Genomic DNA, 4937 nt, shown 5'->3' with positions numbered 1-4937 from the left:
AGGATTTTATATTTTTTGCTAAAATGTTTTAAAATATATCATTTATTTTCTTGATAAACGATATTTAATTCAAATTTAGGAATTTCAAATCATTTGTAAGGTTTTCAATGATTTGAAAGCATTTCAAAGTCATTACAATTTCTAAAATAAAATTATTTTCCTTAAAAAGAATTCTACTGTTGTTCCCATCATTTAAACAGATCGTGGCTGGTACAGCCTTTTTGGGAGGAATTTGAAATCCTGTCATCAAATATAATTAGTATATATGATATTTCACATCAAATGGAATTCGCGTGTGAAGGAATGGAAAATGTTACTGTTTGAATTAATTTAAATTCAAAAATTCTTGGTTCCAAATAAGTATTATGATGCTTTTGAAAAAACTCCTGCATCGATCCAGAATGTTAGCTATTTTCTAAAATTCCGGGATATACTCCTAAAAATACAATTGAGCGAAATGTTCGAGAAATATAAAAAAGTAGATATCCCATTAATCTGTCAAATGCCCACGATATCGTTTGAATTATTTTGAAATATTGTATGTGCAATTTTTATTATTTCAAGTACTGAGTATCGAATTTTCTAAATATGCGAATGTCTTCAATTGTTATTATTAAAATTGAATTTATAATTGTAAAATTCATTTAAAAATTGTAATATGTATACAATGTGTTCGCGAGCTTATTAAAAAATTGATGTATTATTTGTGTTTTATTATTTCCGCAAATGAATTATATATTTTTTGTTTTTCTTCATGTTTCGACAATATGAGAAGCAAGTCTTTACCGCAAATAATGTCAATATTATAATATAATATTATTTCAAAAAGTAGACCATTTCGTTCACAAAGAGTTAGTATTGAATAATTTTTAATTGAGAGCCTTCAAAATTATTAATTATTTATTAATGAATTAATTATTAATCATTATTTAACTTATATTATTCAAAGTTAAAATCTATGGATCAAAACCTTGCTGGTACCCAAGGAACTCTATAAATGTTAAACATTTGAAAGAAAATCAATATATTGATTAATTATGCATATGCAGGATCCTAAGGAGCTACTTTTTAACAAAGTTACGAACTTGAGAGAAAAGTTGACACATGTGATCCAATTTTCATAAATTTTGAAAATAAACAATTATTAATATTTTAAATGATTACACAATGTTATAAAAAGAATTTGCCACTCCAATCAATCACAAACTATTACATTTTATTAAAAAGATACGATTATTTAAAGAAATAACTTTGCAATAAATGATTGTTCAAATAAGTTACATTTATTGAAAAAAATTAAAATTAAAAAATTAAAAATTGTTTAATAATTCATTAGAAATATTCTGATTATGTTTCAGTAATTATTTGTATGAAAAAAGACGTAAGAAATGTAGCCCAATTTTCAATAGATTTGCAAGTTCTTTTTGTGAAAAATAACCGTAAGGCTTTTGGGTATATTAATTCTGTGTAGAAATTTCCCTTGCGCAATACGAAAATCTTACATTTAAAAAGTAAATAAACAATAATTTTGTGCTAAATATCCAGAAGTCCCTTTTTTAAGATCTTCAAATTAACTTTAAAAGAGCTTTAATCAGCGTAATTACTATCTAGAAATATTTTTCAGTACGTTAAAGTAATAAAAAATAAATATTTACAACGTTGTAAATAAATATATAAAAAGTAGCTATTTTTTGCGATTCGAAATGATAAGTTGTTTGAAAATATCAGTTTTTTCATACAACTTTGTAGAAATGTAAAAATAATTGTGATTTTTTTAAATCTCTGCTATTTGGTAATTATTTAAGTAATTTTAGAAAACAAATACACAGCTTTTGTACGTCGCAATAAATAGACTTTATTTTTTAAAACAGAATTAACCAAAATCCTCTTACCAATGACTACTTGATGTCATTTTCAAAAAATTAACAACAATTGAAATTCATTCAGGAAATGTTAGTAAACAAAATTCACATTTATAATATTATTATAAAAATAGGGTCACTTTTTGCAAAATCAAATAAAAATATATTCGCAGAGACTTCTAACTGTAAGGTAAAGCAGTTCAACTTTTCAAGAACAGACATTATGTTTGATGGAATAAATTCTTCGCATATTTGGTTTTTGTCTACTTTGGCTTTTTAGATCACTTCAAACTTTTTCTTTATTAGAAAAATGTTATGGAAAGGAATAATTTTCTTGACATTTATTGTTGATTCCGTAAACAAAATTAATACTTTTCATAGACAAATGGTAAAATTGCTTATTTTTTGTGAAGCAAAACAAAAAATTATTACCAGCTAATATTAATGGCTTGTCGTACAAGAAAATATCACTGTAATAAAAAATTTAATTTTTCACCAGAAAGTATTAAAAAACTTTCAAAAAAGTATATTTTCTCAATCAGGCACGAGAGGAAAAAGTTTCAACTTCAGTGCTTGATAGAATATTTTCTATTTTCACAGGATTTTTGCTCTCTAATTCAAAATTGGTAATATTATAATTATTTAGAATTTATATAATAATTTTTCAACAATTATAAATATAGCTTGAAAATAAAAAAGTTTAATAAAGCGACAAGATATTGTAACATTTTGAACTCTACTGAAACACACAGAAGTCCATATTCAGGAATTGTTAGCATAACCTAGTCCGTTTCCAATTATGAAAATATTGTCTTCTGCTTGTTTGATTAAAGTTGAGAAAACGAAGAATTTGTTACAATCTTAAAAATGGAATGGATCCTTATAGCATCAATATTGATCAAAATATAGATTAATTATGAATATGCAGGATCCTCAGGAGCTTATTTTCAACACAGTTCTATTTTCATTTTTCAACATTTTTTTCTGGTTATATAATGTCCTTATTTTCCAAAGTAAGTTACAAATATTTAGCAAAATTTGTGAAAATAATTTGCCTTGAATAAGCAATCGCTTGAATAAGAATGAAATTCAGTAACATTTCAATGATTACTATTGGGTTTTTGTAATATCTTTGAATTCAAGTGGATCAGTGTACTTGAAATTTTTTATAGATATTCAGTGTCTTTATGTCCTACTTGACTTTATGCTAGAAAAAATTTGGTAAAAAATTATCCGATGGCAGATAATTTGTATTACTAGACGCATAAAACTGATTCTTAATCGGACAGTTGTAGTTTTTGATTGTTTGCAGCGTTTTTATTCATCTTCAGATAAATAATATTTCGGGGATTATCGGTATATTTATTCAATTAACTTGGCATTTACGTTGCATTCTTATAGAAGGCCAAATTAAAAGAAAATTAGGTCAAAAACTCTAGAGGTTTCAAAAGACTGATGCACAAATATACTGAAATTTCGAAATATCAGAGTTTCCGTATATGCTTGAGATCCGCATTTTTAGGTTTTGTGCTAGAAATAACATATTTTCGAAACATACAAAAAAAACAAAGCTATCTAGGGCACGGAATCTCAAACACGATACAAAAGTTAAACAGATCATTCTATAAAAGCGACTAAATTCCTCAAAATTGATCATTTGTCTTCGAAATTTTTTTTTCAAAGCTGTGGTTCCTGTAGCTAATATGGGGGCCTAAATGCTCATGAGTGTAGTTTTCCTAATGGCTATCAGTAAGTTTAATACCAGCAACATTAAAAAATCTAAAAATTCAAAATCTTCATAAAATTGTGGCTTCTAAACTCGATGATATCAAAAACAGTAAAATAGAATACTGAAAGATGTTAAACCTTAAATTCAGAAATGTATATATTCAAAGATGGAAATTAGTTCAGCAAACATTTGTCGGATATTAGGAAGTTCAGAATATTATCTTCATTTCTTAATTTAAATTGTATTTTTAAATTTGGGTCGCACTATTTTCAAGCATTTTTTTCTAATAATGCCAATGCCTTAAAAGCTTTCAAATTACCCTAAAATATTGTAAATTCTTTAAGCGCCTTTAAAATCCTTTGAAATTTTGTATGGATCTTGAAAATTCCTTGGAATTTAAAAAAATATCCTACGATATTTGAAATCCGTTGAAATTCCATAAAAATGTTCATAGTTCTTTGAAATTTATTGGAATTTATAAAAACAGCATTTAATCCCTAACATCCTTTGAAACCCTTTCATATTATAAAACTCTATTAAAAATGCAGTGCAAGATTTTAAAATACACTTAAATACTTAAAATTCTTTGAAATTCTTTGAAATTTTAAAGAAAATTTTAAAAGCTCTTCAAAATTCTTCACAAATTTTAAAAATACTTTGAAACCTTTAAAATTCCTTGAAATCGCTTGAAACAATAAAAATGTATTACACATCTCTTGGAATTTTATAAATTTCTTTGGAATAGCTTCAAATTATGAAAATCTATTAAAACTGTCTTGGAATCTTTTACAATTCCGTACAATGCATCAAATTCTTCAAAATCTTTAAAAATGCTTTAATTTTTAAAATATCTGAAAATTATTTCAAATTTATCAAAACACTCTAACATTTTTGAAACTTCGTAAAATACCTTAACTCTATTGAAATCGATTGAAAATTCGTCGGAAGATTTGAAATATCCTAGAATATTTCAAATGCTTTAAAATTTTTTAAAAATCCCTAATATTTTTCAAAGCTTTTGATAATTCCTTAGATATGTTTGAAATTTGAATAATTTAAATATTTAAAATATCCATTGAATCTATTGAAATTATTTAGAAAACCTTTGCAATATTCAAATTTATTAAAAACGCCTTAGCATCTTTTGAAATACTCCACCATGTATCAAATTCTTTTAAATCTTTTAAAATCCCTTGGAATCCACACAAATGATTAAAATATTTTTAAAATTATATAGAAGCTTTTAAAATACCCTAAAATTATAAACAAAGTAATATTATCATTTTAAAGAGTTTCTAATGTAAACTTTTCATTTTGAAAAGTGATTTGAGATAAAAGTGACTTAA

Source organism: Belonocnema kinseyi, chromosome 7 (assembly GCF_010883055.1).
Source record: "Belonocnema kinseyi isolate 2016_QV_RU_SX_M_011 chromosome 7, B_treatae_v1, whole genome shotgun sequence".
In the NCBI taxonomy this organism is placed as follows: Eukaryota; Metazoa; Arthropoda; class Insecta; order Hymenoptera; family Cynipidae; genus Belonocnema; species Belonocnema kinseyi.
Note: the sequence above shows the minus strand (reverse complement) of the source record.